Source organism: Trachypithecus francoisi, unplaced genomic scaffold (assembly GCF_009764315.1).
Source record: "Trachypithecus francoisi isolate TF-2019V2 unplaced genomic scaffold, Tfra_2.0 Lachesis_group2, whole genome shotgun sequence".
Taxonomy (NCBI): domain Eukaryota; kingdom Metazoa; phylum Chordata; class Mammalia; order Primates; family Cercopithecidae; genus Trachypithecus; species Trachypithecus francoisi.
The window spans coordinates 141,005,937-141,022,191 of record NW_022681465.1 but is presented as its reverse complement, the minus strand read 5'-3'; the positions used below and the strand labels follow the sequence as shown (position 1 = coordinate 141,022,191).

General features: G+C 39.1%; 1 long non-coding RNA gene across 1 annotated transcript; it reads right to left on the bottom strand.

The window, feature by feature from the left end:
- Positions 1-2,592: 2,592 nt before the first annotated feature.
- LOC117065632 lies at positions 2,593-13,742 on the bottom strand. The gene is made up of 4 exons (XR_004430007.1): positions 13,640-13,742; positions 12,804-13,217; positions 8,660-8,848; positions 2,593-2,662 (listed from the first exon to the last, which is right to left on the bottom strand). It is a non-coding gene; the product is annotated as an uncharacterized LOC117065632 (long non-coding RNA).
- Positions 13,743-16,255: the final 2,513 nt, after the last annotated feature.

Sequence of the window (16,255 nt, the reverse complement as noted above, 5' to 3'; positions counted from 1 at the left end):
GTGGACAAGGAAAGGGAAGTGGCATACAGAAAATAGAAGGGAGGTACAGAAATAGCTGAATGAATTACAGCTGGGTCTTGCCTTATTCGAACCTAGTTTGAACAGTTGATTGTGGTTAACAGAAATTTGACTGCAGTAATTCACTGAGACTCTGCTCTTGTTGCATGGTAGGTTATAGGTGGTTTATGCGTCAAGTTAAGTTACAGTTCATTATGTACAGAGGAACCTTTCAGCAAAACTTAAAATATGTAATAAGTCCGCTTTAGGCCAAACTGACCCAAAGTTTAACAATCTTCCCTTTTGGTCAGCCTCTCAATTTTGAGAGACTGAACAAAACTTTAGACATTCACATAACTCTGTCACCACTGTAAATAGACTTATTTAGTCTCAAATCCCACTAGAAAATAGCAATGGGTTTTGTAAGGTGTGAGCAAAGAAACAGAACAACAGAAAAAAAACGCCTGGTTACCATCAAGTTACTTCAGGTTAGTTTTTTGTAAGGGTTAGAACTAAAGGGATCTTATTGTACCAGAATCTCTTGCCTTCAGAAGGGGTGGGGGGAAAAACTGATTTTTGTATCTCTTTGCTGAAAAGTTTTGTTTTGATTATAAGGCATTTAGCCTGAGTGATTCTATTTTAGTTTTCTCTGGTCCGATGGGGCCTAGGGCAGGAGCTCAGTCAAAAACATTACCCCCTTTTTGATCAGGTTCTTACCTAAGTGAGAGTGGGACCAAACCTCAGGGCATGAGTGCTGCTCTTCTCAGTTACCATCGTTTTTAGGTTTCTGGTTTAAATACACCATTCGTAGGTTATGTCGTCCTCATAATCATGCTTTTCTTTGAGATTTTGCTATTCCAGTCAAAGAGGGTCCATTTAATGTTCTACAGATGGCTGTATGCAACTATTTAAAACTTTAGAGGCTGGGTGTGGTGGCTTATGTCTGTAATCCCAGCACTTTGGGAGGCCAAGGTGAGTGGATCACCTGAGTGATCAAGAGTTCACTTGATCACAAGATCACAAGATCAAGACCAGGAGTTCAAGACCTGCCTGGTTAACATGGTAAAATCCTATCTCCACTAAAAATACAAAAAATTAGCCAAGCATGGTGGCAGGCACCTGTAATCCCAGCTACTTAGGAGGCTGAGGCAGGAGGATTGCTTGAACCTGGAAGGCGGAGGTTGCAGTGAGTTGAGAATGCACCACTGCACTCCAGCCTGGGCAACAAGAACGAAACTCCATCTCCACAAATAAAAATAAAGAATATAACTTTTGAGAGAATACTGTAAATCAGGGAGACTATTACATCTATCAGAAAGACAATGCCAATAATCTGAATTGTGCTTCTTAGCCAGATTCCCATGAACCAACCCAACTAAAATACATTAAAGAATTAGCTGGATGAATTCTACTCATTTTAACTAAGCGTCTTGTTTGTTAATCCCTTGCAACCGAGTCTCTATAATACCCATTGTGTTCATCCATGTGCAACAAGAAGTGTTGACAACTGCACAGATCCTTCACTATTCTACCAGTAGGTAAGCTAGGGTAATTCTATTATGTAGTGCAACTTTAGTAAGAGAATAAGTCTACTGTGCAACCAGAGGCTTTGTAGTAGAATCTGCTATAAAGTTTATTTTGAGGAACAAATATTTAACCATTGCCACCACTGCCTCGTTTATATTCATTCCAGGCTATGTAAAAGGAGACTTAGCAAATGATGTTGCTCCAGAGGGGTAAAGGCCTCTTGACAATGTTTTTTGTTTTTGTTTTGAGACATACGCTCCCTCTGTCACCTAAGCTGGAGTGCAGTAGTGCGATCTTGGCTCACTGCAACCACCACCTCCCAGGTTCAAGTGATTCTCCTGTCTCAGCCTCCCGAGTAGCTGGGATTACAGCCATGCATTTTTGTATTTTTAGTAGAGACAGGATTTCACCATGTTGGCCAGTCTGGTCTCAAACTCCTGACCTCAAATGATCTGCCGCCTTTGCCTCTCGAAGTGCTTGGATTACAGGTGTGAGCCACCTTGCCTGGCCAGCAATATTCTTTTTAACTTACAGTGTGGGTTAGAAGCAGTGGATCAATGTTCTGTTTCTGACTATGAAGCAACAAAGGTACTACTAAATTTTCTAGCCCACATTGGCCCTTTATCTTCCATTAATCAAGATATAAGTTCGTGCATGTATAAGGCTGTCTGCAAAATTCTCCACAAATAAAAGTAAACCCCATGTATACATACAAAGATGCCTTTTCTGATTCTATTGTTTACGGATACATTACTTGGAATGGTGAAATTAGCAGTTTCTAGCCAAGGGTCTGAGGTAGAATTATTACAGGTTGAAAGAATACTGTAGTACCCTAATACCTAAGTCAGTTTGCAAGAAACTCCTCCTGGGATTTTGGTGCAAACCTGTCTTGTATTGGTCCTGTTCCCCTGTTCCTTGTATCCCCTAACTGAGTTAAATTAAAACAAGGATTGAGAAAAGGTGGGTCTAGAAATCTGACCAGTAGTATAATTTGAACACGTTATGTTAGGGATGTTGCTAAAGTTACTCACTGTGTGAACTGAGGGATCCATTAGGTCATGTGAATTCTGTGTTTGGCATGACAGATTAAATGCTCCACAGAAGGTACTGATTATGGAAATCTAATTACAGCATTAACCTGAGGAGCAAAAGAGGTATACACAAATAAGAAAAAGATAAGAGTTTCATGATTACAGAAAAGTGTTGACCCATAATCCTGGGAAAGTCATCCATGTCTAGGATACTGTCTGCTTCTCAGTAGAAACTTTTCTGGTGAGTTTTACCTTAGGATCCACACGGGTGTACCATGTCCAAGAGTATAAAGAAATGCTCTTGAGGTACAAAATGTGGACCCGAGGTTTGAGGTCCCAAAGTTTTGCTGCAGTGTTGGTGGCAAGGGCAGTCTTTCCTTCTCTGATGACACTTCCAGAAGACCTAATCTCTCCATTCTAGATTGTAAAGAGTTTTATTGTCCTCAGCTGGTGGATCATGAAAAACTTCCTTTAACTGGCAAAAATATATCTTGGCATACAACAATAAAGTCTTGCAGTACTTAGTCATACTAGAGTTTAGGAGAGCAGGAGGTACATTAAGTTCTATTATTAGGAGCATAGGCCTTTCCAGTGACTATTTCATAAGGGGTCAACTTATGGTTTCAATTGGAAGTAGACATGACTGTCATCAATTTGCAATGCCTTTGATCAAGGAAATCCAGTGGATTCAGTTAGTTTTGCTTAATGCTATTGTATCTGTAATAACTTAGCTGTTTTACGACTTGTCCAGTGAAACAAGTACTTCTATCGCTGGGGATTTCCCCAGGCATACCCCTGGATAAAACACATTTTTTTTTTATTATTATACTTTATGTTCTAGGGTACATGTGCACAACGTGCAGGTTTGTTACATATGTATACATGTGCCATGTTGGTGTGCTCATGGAATACTATGAAAATACATTTCTAATAACCTTCAGCTAAGGTTATAGCATTGGTCTTCTTGCATGAAAAAGCTTGTATAGAACCAGAAAACATAGACTGAAAATGGCAATTGAATGAAAATCCCTCCAGAAATGTTCATATGGCCCATCAGGTAGCAGAAATGTACCCAAAGTTTTGATTATGTTTCCAGGATTATGGATTTGACAAACAAAACATTGATCATAAATCATTTTAACCATTTTAGAAAAGTCTCCACACTTTTTTTTTTCATGATTTTGATCATTTTATTCCATGATGAGTCATGGAGTGTTGAGTTTTAATAATGGAGATGTTAAAGAAGCAGGAAGGACTAGGCAGCTGTTCAGGCTTTCTATGAGTAGACATTTCATATTGAATTTATATCCTCTGAAATACCAATTTTGTTTCTCCAATTCCAGTGCATAGCACTGTTTATTAAATTAATTATTATAGGTAATTTGATTTGGATCAAGGAGTTCATTGAAATTGCATATTTTAACAATTTCAGTACCAGCTGACTTAGCACGAACATCTGCCAAAGTATTTGCTCATAATTTAATTCTCCTGCTTGGGTTAGCAGTATTATAAACCAGATATTTTCATTAGAGTTCTGAGGTTTTTAATCCAATCCAACGGTATAATCTTTAAGTTATCAGACATTTATACTTTCAGAATCCCTTCCATGAACCTCCTTGAAAGCACAACCCTTTAGGATTATAATAGCTTACAAAGAGCTTTCAAAAAATCATCAGAATTAAGCAATTTGCTGTGTACAACCAGACTTAAAACAGTCATGGTTAAAGATGCAATTGACCGGACGCAGTGGCTCAAGCCTGTAATCCCAGCATTTTGGGAGGCCGAGACGGGCGGATCACGAGGTCAGGAGATCGAGACCATCCTGGCTAACACAGTGAAACCCCATCACCACTAAAAAATACAAAAAACTAGCAGGGCGAGGTGGCGGGCGCCTGTAGTCCCAGCTACTCGGGAGGTTGAGGCAGGAGAATGGTGTAAACCTGGGAGGGGGAGCTTGCAGTGAGCTGAGATCCGGCCACTGCACTCCAGCCTGGGCGACAGAGCGAGACTCCGTCTCAAAAAAAAAAGATGCAATTGACAAGGAAAGTTGGTTATTCCTGTGGCCTGTAATAATTTAACATAATAGTAATAGTTATGATTCATAAGATACATCAAGACATATCAGAATTTTAGGAATCTCATACAAGTTTGGAACATGTATTAATAGCACATCCACAGAAATATAATTCAATAAAAGGTTAAACATTCTTTCTTGTTACATGACAGTGCTTCTTGTGTAATTTAACATATCAGATAAGCCTTCATTTGTTATCTTTGTTTATTATCTCTTTTTTAGATGCTTCAGGGGAACTCTGGGACATCCAAAGTTAGTTTAAGGTCAAAAAGACTTCATTTTGATTTTGAATTTTGATTTTGGGAAGTCTGTCAATTATGTCAGAGGTTTAAAATAAGTGATCAAAATAGGATCACAGACCATGGTGATAATTACTCATTTAGCCAAAATAATAACCAAAAAATTTTAGAAAGAAAAAACCTTCACTGTTTGATAGAGACTCAATTTTCCAAATAATCAAAAGACCTAGTAAAGACAGCAAAAAAACACACAAAATCTGTTTCCCTTTCTCTCCCCTACCCCTTTTTTGGTTTTTGTAGTTCACTCAAAAGGTGAATGGAAATCCTTTACTCTTATTTAAAAGCAAAAACTGAATTTTAGTTTTATATTGGTGTACTTTTGATATTAAGGCTCAATTTTAAAAACGCTTATAATACATCTATTTAACCTGAGTCAGTTTAACCACACAAGGTTTGTTTTACAGTTTAGCTTTCTTTTTTTTTTTTTTGAGCCATCCATCTATAGTATTTTATTTTATGTATTTATTTATTTATTATTATTATTATTATACTTTAAGTTCTAGGGTACATGTGCATAACGTGCAGGTTTGTTACATATGTATACTTGTGCCATGTTGGTGTGCTGCACCCATCAACTCGTCAGCACCCATCAACTCATCATTTACATCAGGTATAACTCCCAATGCAATCCCTCCCCCCTCCCCCCTCCCCATAATAGGCCCCAGTGTGTGATGTTCCCCTTCCCCAGTCCAAGTGATCTCATTGTTCAGCTCCCACCTATGAGTGAGAACATGCGGTGTTTGGTTTTCTGTTCTTGCAATAGTTTGCTGAGAATGATGGTTTCCAGCTTCATCCATGTCCCTACAAAGGACACAAACTCATCCTTTTTTATGGCTGCATAGTATTCCATGGTGTATATGTGCCACATTTTCTTAATCCAGTCTGTCACAGATGGACATTTGGGTTGATTCCAAGTCTTTGCTATTATGAATAGCGCTGCAATGAACATATGTGTGCATGTGTCTTTATAGCAGCATGATTTATAATCCTTTGGGTATATACCCAGTAATGGGATGGCTGGGTCATATGGTACTTCTAGTTCTAGATCCTTGAGGAATCGCCACACTGTTTTCCATAATGGTTGAACTAGTTTACAATCCCACCAACAGTGTAAAAGTGTTCCTATTTCTCCACATCCTCTCCAGCACCTGTTGTTTCCTGACTTTTTAATGATTGCCATTCTAACTGGTGTGAGATAGTATCTCATTGTGGTTTTGATTTGCATTTCTCTGATGGCCAGTGATGATGAGCATTTTCTCATGTGTCTGTTGGCTGTATGCATGTCTTCAATATCCATTTAGTTTTATCTCTACTTTTTGTATTTATTCCTTCATCTTAAAACAAACTTTAAGTCATCTCTAAAATGGAAATTTTTTTCTTTTAACAAAAATGACATTTTTATATCTTCTTCATAATCTTTCTTCCCCAAAACATATCCTGTTTTTCTTGTACCCTTTGCAGATGAAATTATTTATCTCATTTAGTAGTTTTAATCACACACATTAATGTTGTGTTTTAATCACAGACATTAACGTAGTAGTTTTAATCACACACATTAATGCTAAACACATTAATATTGGAAATAAGAGGCTGGAGTTGCCAAGAGAATGAGCACTCAAGCAGAGAATTTCTCAGCAAGTCAAAGTTTACTTTTGCAGAAGGGTGCTGCTCACAGTTTTGGCTACTCCTGGAGCACCCCAAAGAAAAGACGGAAGGAGTTTTATCCCTAATGCAGTCCCTACCTCTGTGTCACTCCCGCCATGGGCTGGGGTCGGACCACACAATCTAAGCTGACCCAATTGGCTATTTGTGAATATGTTCCCAAATAAGGAAGGAAAATGGGACAGGAGTTACAGGTCGAGGCTGGTGGGAAGAAAGAGTTGTTTACAAAGCAGTTAACTAGGGGTGAGGAGGTACAAGGGAGTTGTTTTGAGAAACAAAGAACAAAGAAGTTGAACAAGCTAAACCTTTGAAGAGGAACTCACTGTGCCTTACAATTTCCCCCCTTTTGATTTTTATAATTCTTTCTCTTCAAATTTGTCTAATGTATTTTGGCTTTGTTGTTGTTCTTGATTTTCTAGGAGTAACAGTTTATCTGAATAAGGCAGGGGAGAATTGGAGAAGGTTTTAGGTGAGGGCTGTTTCAATAAGTTTTTGCAGCAATCTGCGGACACAGGGTATAATGCAGCATCCTACAAGAATAAGTACACCTATGACAATTGCAAGGGAGGTGAGGACTGAGGTCTTGAGTCTCTTTTATTTGCCAAACCATTTTTCCATTAAATTAGCGAAGGGGTTGATTATTCTGTAATGTTCAGCTAACTCATTGGCTAAGGTAGTAAGACCTTGTAGCACCTTTGTTATGGTTCCATCTCGATTATGGTAAATGTAATTTATCCAATTTACATTTTTATTTATAGTAGACCACCAGAGTAATGCAGATTCAAATACTGCGGCTATTTGATTTCGGGCTCTAAATTCATTTGGTACCCCTCATGGAACTCCGATGGCATCTATATAAATGTGAGGGTCAAAAGACCCATGAGAGGCACTTCTTTGAGATTTTCCTTTCTGTTTGGTTGATGAAATGCCAGGGTAAAAGGGATAGCCAATTGGGGTACAGTGCAAGTGCTGCTCCAGTTACTTGGCAGAGTACACAATAGTGGTCCACCGCAATACCACCATACATCCGCCTGGGGATGAACAAAGGCAGACAGATTGGTTAGCTTCTGAAAAGGCTTGGACTCACTGCATCCCATTAGGCTTCTGAGGAATGCTAAATCTTCCCTTTGTCGTGAGAGACCCAAGGTAAAAATGACATTGTTAACCAGAGGCCAGAAGGCCCCTGGGGGCTGACCTGCAGGGCCTTAAACTTCCAAGAAGAGCAGTGAGAGAGTTAAGCATGCCTTATTGCCCCAAACGGCAGGGGCTTGCAAGACAGCTACCATACAGCTCATACTCTGTTGGTTGGAGGACCATCCAAACCAACAGGAAAGGGAACAATTTGGGTTTCTGGCCTGCCTGTTGCACAAGTGTAACAATTGCTCTTATTTAGGGTGTGAACAGAATATTTAATCCATTCCGGCCAGGCATTTACATCTTGATACCCAGTTTCTATGGCTAGGGTTTCTTTTAAATCCTTAACTTTGACAATGTTTACTATAGTTTCATCATTGGGTACGTAAAGAACAACTGTTTGATTGGAATAAGGTTTAGAAGGCGGAGGAAGGGAAGAGGGTGGAGGAGCAATGAAGTGCATTTCAAAGGATCCTATAGGGTCTATTCCAGGAACATCAGCTTCTATGCCATAGAAGCGACCTAGAGTGGGGTTAGTATTGGTAGAGGTGGTGACAGTAATAGAGATTTGCACAGGGTTACATTGTTGGAGTTGACAATTAGAGGGAGTTGTCTTTTTTGTAAAGTGGATGTAAGGCTTTAGGTTAGTGGAACCTCCTCCTGGGGAGGTCCAGCCTCGATACTTGATTGTCCAGACCACATCCCCCCAACCAAAACAGAACTTCCCATGACTGCCCTGTGCTCATTTGGTGCAGGAGTACTTTTCTGAAGAGGCTAGCTTTCTTTGGCTTTGGAATAAGATGTGAAGTAGCTGGGGAGAAGAGGAAAAGGAGGAAGAAACAGATTAAACTTTTCTTTTTAACATTACTCTGGTGGGAGTTGGCCCTGGGACAACAGTCCATGGCTTTGGAGAGGGCAATGCCTTTTTGACTCACGTATGGTGGGTCCACCCCTTTTCAGCAGTTTGGACTGCTGTCTCAGTTGTGAGGAGCACAAGGTAAGGTCCTTCCCAGGTGGGCTCAAGCATTCCCTCTTTCCAGCTTTTGACAAGGATGTGATCTCTGGGTTGGCGCTGGTGAACTGGAAATTATAGGAGTGGAGTCTGCGCTAAGAGACCTTGAGTCCTAAGGGAGGAAAGGGTGGGAGACAGACCAAATATATAGTTTTTAAGGAATGATCTTTTGTTTCAAATGTAGGAAAGTTACTAGTAGAATTTAACCCGTAGAACCATTAGTGGTTGTGTGGGATCCTACTAATAAGAGTGTAAGGATTGGGAACAACAGCGTGGGTGGTTGGAACTATTTGATTAATAGCCCTTAGGTTTGTACTAACCAATATAACCCATCTGGTTTCCTTACAGGCAATATGGGAGTGTTATAAGAGGACATACAGGGTTCAAGGAGTCCATCATGGACAAGGCTTTCAATTATAGGTTTTAAACCTATTCTAGCTTTTAAAGGAATAGGGTATTATTTTCTTTTTACTACTTCCCCAAGAATTTTTAATTTGACATGGATTAGAAGAACTGGTAGCTTTCCTTGATTACCTTCTCTTGACCAGATACTAGAACAGATATACTCTTCATCTAAGTAGTGAGTAAGTTTAGGGAGTTGACAAATTTTCCCTGGTTAACATAGGGGCCTAAACCTAATTCTAGCATTAAATCTCTTCCTAGTAGGTTACTTCCTGCCTCTGGTATTAACAAAAATTTTGTGTTAGCTGATTTATTTTTGTATATGACTTTTGTTTCCTCTAAAATTTTTGCTTGAAATCTTTCTCCCTTCACTCCTGAAATAAGGAGTTGTTCTTGTGAACAAATTACACCAGATGGGGAATGACAAACAGAGGAGTGAGCCACCCCTGAGTGATTAAGACAAATAATAAGCTCGGAGTTGGGTCCCACCTATAAATATATCAAAGGCTCTTGTGGGATTCAAGATAGAAAAGATAGAGCCCCCTATTCTTCCTCAAAAGCCGTAAGTGGGATGACTTCCTTGTCTTTTTCCCACTTAGGGCATTCTCTTTTAAGGTGACCTATTTTCCATATTTGAAATATTTGTTTTGCCTTTTTCCTCTTTCTACTTCCTGGCCTTCTGTCTTTATTCCTTTGCCTCCTGTGTAGGCTCTGACAGCCAGGTATTTGGAAGGCTTACAGGTTCTATTTCCCTGGGCTCCCTGTTGAAGAGTCCCCTGTTGTAGGATAGACAGCATAATTTTTGCCTTTTGCTTCTGCCTTTCCTCATCCCTTCGTACGCATACCTTTTGGGCCTCTCTTAAAAGTTCCTCTATGGGACAGTCTTTCCAATTTTCTATCTTCTGTAATTTCCTTGTAATATCTGGCCAACTATTGGTGACAAAGTGGAGTTTTAGCATCTCTTATCCCAGGGATTCTTGTAATTCTGGCCAGCATACTTTCTCATTTGCTCCTTAAGCCTCCTTAAGCTCCTTAAGCCATAGGTCCTTTATCCTTTCTCCACTGTATATTAAAGGCTTTGGTAATATTCTGGGTGTGGGGCACCGATTCTCTAATTCCTTTAATTATCATTTCCCTTAAGTCTCTTGTATTTCCTCAGTAGGCTATTGGAGGGAATTTTATTGTCTCTCTTATACTTTTTATTTTCTGCCTTGCTTGAGATATTTCCCATCCTGGAAGTTTTAGGTGTTTCCCCAAGTTTTCTGAGTCTGTGGGGCTCAACCTCTCTTACCAGAGATTTCTTGCACCCTTTGCCCTAGAGGCTTAACGCCCCCAGTGGAGGTTTCCTGCACTACCCTGCTTTCACTTCACACTCAATTATGCATCTCATTCACACACATTCAACCACCAGGATGTCATGACCACCAAGGAAGTATTTCACCGCCCCTGTGGTTTTCCTTACCTTAGTTTTTGCACAAAGTTACCTGGTCACTGTGGTATCTGTAGGCCTTTTCATCCCACATTGCTGAGAGTCTGGGTTTGTCAAAGTCGGTGGGTCTTGATTCCTTACCCCCAAGGCCACTGCAATAAGGCAGCGGAACGTGTCTCCTCATGAGAGGGGATCAGAGACCCCTCCCCAGAGGAGAATGGGATCCCGGATGAATACCCAGGTTGTTGGAAATAAGAGGTTACGGTCGCCAAGAGAACAAGCACTCCAACAGAGAGTTTCTCAGCAAGGCAAAGTTTACTTCTGCAGAAGGGTGCTGCTCACAGTTTTGGCTACTCCTAGAGTACCCCAAAGAAAAGAGGGAAGGGGTTTTTATTCCTAACACAGTCCCTACCTCTGTGTCACTCCCACCATGGACTGGGGTCAGACTGCACAATCTAAGCTGACCTGAATGGCTATTTGTGAATATTTTCCCAAATAAGGAAGGAAAGAGGGATGTGAGTTACAGGTCGGGACTGGCGGGAAGAGTTGTTTACAAACCAGGTAACTAAGCTGGTAACTAGGGGCGAGGAGGTACAAGCGAGTTGTTTATAGGAATGAAGAATAAGGAAAATGAACAAATTAAACCTTTGAACAGGAACTTACTGTACCTTACATTAATAACAATTTAACTCTTAGTAACCTTAATTTCCAGTGAAAATCCTAGGATATGAGCCATTTTGAACTGTTTTATATCAGTATTTATAGATGAAAACAATGTTATAATTTTTAGAAAGTCATGTTTCCTTTTTTGTTTCTTAACATATGCAAATATATTTTGCTTCTCTATACTATATAAAAGCAAGATGTTGGAATATATAAGCAACTTATGTTTAACAATGTTTCAGGATTTTAACTTGCTTAGAAATGATTCAGATATTTAATGAGAATCTATTACTTAATTTAACATTACTTTAAGGTTTTAAATTGCTGAAAGAGTTTTGAAACTCCAAGTTCAATTGCAATTTTAATGCCATTTGCCTTTGCCTACATTAGTAGTTCTTAACAATTATACATGGATTGGTTATTTTTAAAAAGCTGACTATTGAAGAAGTTTAGAAAATACTACACTAAAATATGTCACTTTGGTATATTATTGCTACCAATAGTTAAACAAAGCAAAGCTTTTTGAATTCCTTGTCTATTTTCCAAAGGAACTCAATTATGCTTAATAATTTCCTTAGGTGTTCCAGCAACCATGGAAGATTAAATTTCATCACAGGAAAGGAGACTTCACATTCAGACAAACTTTGACACAAACCATTACCCATTCTTCTAAGGGTCCATTCATCTTTCCTAAAAACTACTTACTAGCTCGGGCCTAAATACCATCATTTGCCAAAACCAAGGAAAGGAGGTTTAGGTGAAGGCCTGGTTAAGATAAGATGGCCAGAAAAAGCACCTTAAACAAAGTTTGGCTTGTTACATAAATTTAAACCAATGCCTTTTTCATTGTAAATATTTCCAGTGACTCAGTCCTCCCTCTCTTCCCAGGTCCCAGAAGCAGACATCCTTACAAATGGAAATTTCCATTGTAAATGTAAATGTATTATACAAAAGCATTTCAAAATAGCCAGCTAAATGCCAGAAAGGTGTATTTTAGAAACTGATTTTAGTTCCATAGGTGGTCTTTTTAACTTAGCTTCTGTTTCTTAGCTAAAATTACTCAGTTTAGGGTGGAGCCCATTAAGAAAGAAGGCAAAGAAAACATTATCTATGCCTGGACTCAGCACGAATAGCTCTGAGAAAAAAGGAAGCCTATGTATTTACCTGAGGGCCCATTATGTATAAACTGTTATCCAACTTGTTTTTTGCGTTTAGGACAGGATACTAACTAAACCAACAGGTTAACAGAGTCAAAGTTTTAAAATCCATTAGTCACCCATGCTTTCTATTTGCCTTTTGTAAAGAGTCTTTTAAAAGGGACAATAAAAATATCGAAATCTTTTTATAAGTTTCTACACATCAATAAGCATCCCTGGGTGAGCCTACTTTGGGAGCTGTCATTTTTAAATGCATTCCTTAAAGTGTAATGTTGTTCATTTGGAATGTTCTACCATAATTTAAAATTATGTTTAGTAAGATTTTGCCATTTTAGTAAGTGATTTGTTTTATGCGACCACCAGAGCCAGCGCCAGAGAAAAGGCAAGTAGGCAAGATAAAAAGGAGACTTTATTACGTAGCCAATGTAAAGAAAGAGGAGGCGAGGTTCACCGGTCTCTGGCAGAGGAGGCCAAGGAAGTCACTCTGGCGTTCTCGGGCGAGGTTCCTAGGTCCACATCTGAGGAGGGGGCTGAAGAAGTTCGCGCCGAGCGCCTGCCGGGAGCAGCTTTTATGTCTTGGTCCCGGGAGTGGGAGGGCAGTAGGCGGGATGCAGGCAGGTCGAGGGCCGTGCGGTGGGTGCAGCCAGGTAGGTTTCAGTTTCCTTGGTGGGACGTCATGCTGCGCCTGCGCAGTTGACCTGTGCCTTTCCCGGGCGCGGGAAAGTTGGTGATGAAGAATCCGGAAGTATGCCATCTTAGTCACCTTTGTTCTTGGTTTCCCTCTCCCACCGTCTAGACAGTAAGTATTTGCTGCCTCTGGGGCCAAATACCTACATATATGTAAAGGTAGGTATAGCATGAAGGGTAGAGTAAGTCCTTCAGAAATTAAAATTTTTATACTCTATCTTGACTTTGCCTCTATGATCTTTGTGATCAACTTAGCTAATGAGATTTCCCTATCTAAGCATGTAAGAAAAAAAAAAGAATAGAACACAAACTCCCTGTGAATTTCTGGAAGCCAGAGTTTGCACTCCTTGCAGTATTGCCATTGCTTCCAGTTTATGCGTGACCCACTTATATGTTGGAGGCTTATATCAAGATCCAATCTAGTTCATTTTTGGATTCAATCCAAAACTAGAATCAGTCCAGTTTCCTAATTTTTAGCCCAGTGTGGATAAAAAATTTGCTTGAACAAACTCAAAGAGCTCAAAATACAAATCTCTAAAGTTTTCAAAATTGACAAAAAATTTACCTTCCCTAGTTGTTGTGAGACAGCAGTGGACACAGTAGGCTCATCAGGTACCTTGCTTGGCCACAGGATCCTCCTGGAGGTCACTGGAAGCTCTACTTCAGATTCCGCTTGTAATACCACCTGTTAAAAGAAAAACTTTAGACAAATTTAACAGAATTTAACCGAGCAAAGAATGATTCACAAATCAGGCAACCCCTAGGATCTAGAGTGGATTCAGAGGAAAACCAGGGCTATCTCGTGGTTGAATAAAATTTATGGACAAAAAAAAGAAAGTGACATATGGTACACATGTTGCAGGACTTTTCCTTAGTTCCGCTAAAGATAGGATTCTTTGTCTCATGGCCACAAAAATTTAGGCTCACAGACAATTTGAATGGTAAGACAGGGTTTTATTGGGTGAAAAGAAAGAAAAGGAGGAAACAGGGACTCTTGCTAAGCCACAGTCCCTGCTAGAGTGCTTCTTGCCTGGCCTTTCGAATCCCAGGTTCCACAGGAAGAGGAGGGGCCAGGCTCCTCTCTGCTGCAAATGTCATGAACTTCTCGTGTCTCCACTTCAGTGGGCAGGCTGGTTGGAGTGTCTCCAGGGAACCCCTCCCACCTGGCTCTCTCAAATCAAGTGAGGTACAGAAACAGCTAGATTGTTTACAAATGGATATTACCCTTATTTCAACCTGGCTTGAACATTTGGCTGACTGTGGTTGACTGACATTTGGCGACTGTGATTGGCTAAGACTCTGCTACTTGTTAGACATGTAGGTTATAATCTCTTTACACATCAAGTTGGCTTGCAGTTTATTATGTATGGAGAAATCTTTAGGTTGAACTTAAAACATACAAAAAGTCAGCTTTAGGCCAAATTTAATTTAAACCTAGAAAATTGCCTTATACAAACAAAACCTTAAGACCATTTCAAATATCATATGTTCATCTTGACCCATTCATATCTTTTCAGCACAATTTTCTCTAGTAAATGTATTTTCATATATTACAAACATTTCACTCAAAACTGTTCTACAACTAGAAGAAAGATAGTGTTCCACATAGAGAAGAAAGCATTTAAAAGTTGTTTTTTAAAATGGTAGTAAGGAAACTACAAATTAAAAAAATTTATTTCCTATGTTTTTATTTTATTTATTATCATTATTACATTTTTTGAGACAGGGTCTCATTCTGTTGCTCAGACTGCAGTGCAGTGGTGCAATCTTGGATCACTGAAGCCTGAACCTCTCGAGTAGCTGGGATTACAGGTGTGCCACCACTCCCTGCTAAATTTTGTATTTTTTGTAGATATGGTGTTTCACCATGTTGCCCAGACTATTTTGGCTTTTTGAAAAGATTTATTCTGGTACTCCCTTCCTTTCTGTCTCTGAGTTTGATTCTGTACCAAGTCCTATCATTTTTCGTCCTGAATATTGTGACTTTAACTTTATTCCAATTGTCAGTTGTACCATATCTATATCGTTTGATTGGTCTACCCTTTCCACTCTTGGCTCTCTTCAATCTGTCAAGGTACCATTATTTACCTTTCAGATGAACAAAGATCTAAGTTTGAAAACATACTCCATTGATGTGGCTATGTGAAAAAAAGTTATTCTTACATACTGTTAGTAGGAATACTGTTAGTAGGAATTCAAACTGTTACAAACCCTATGGAGGGTATATGGGCAATACTTATAAACCTTTGTTTTTTAAAAAATTATTAATTTAAAAAAGACAGTCTCGCTATGTTGTCCAGGCTGGTCTCAAATGTCTGGGCTCAAGCATTCCTCCCGACTTGGCCTCCCAAAGTGCTGGGATTACAAGTGTGAGCCGCTATGTCCAGCCCAAAATTTCTCATATTTGTATATTTTTACCCAGCATCCACCTGCAGGAATCTAGCAAAAACTATGAAAAGATATGTGTAATACCTTATGAAATGAACAACTTTGCAATGGAAAGATAGAAAACCACATATGTGTCTATCAAGTGGAGAATGGTTGAATAAACTATAATACATTTACCCTTTGGGGTGCTGTAAGATAAAATGTGGCATATTTCTTTAAACTACTATAACATGATTTCCAGCATATATTAGGTTTAAAAGATAAGGTGAAGAAAAGTACATAAAGTATGCTACCATTTATCCATGAAAAGGGGGACATTGAAACATAACTGGGTATTTGCTTATATATTTTATTAAAAAATTATCATCAAATAGAAATCATTATATGGGTTGGGTTGTTTTGTATATTTAATTTTGTATACACATAATTACATAACAATGAAACAAAAGTAAATTTTAAAATGCTAAAATCTAAAGCAAGATGAAACAAGTAAATTTGTATATCAAATTAGAGGCACAACTAATAGAGTTAAACAAGTGACAAAAACAATGTGATTTGACCATATATTCCTAGGAGTATATGCCCTATGGACAAGCAAGACTGCAACAGGACTTAAAACGGTTTTAAGCAATCATAATGTTGGGAGTCACATTGGGACTTTTCTCTGGTCCATTAGGTGATTATAGCAAAAAGTGATTATTTCAGTGCCATGAAAATCAGGGTTCTCAATGTGGGAGAAAGGAGATATACATGGAAGACTGAAAGGTTAGGTAAAAACCCTGTGATCTCAAAT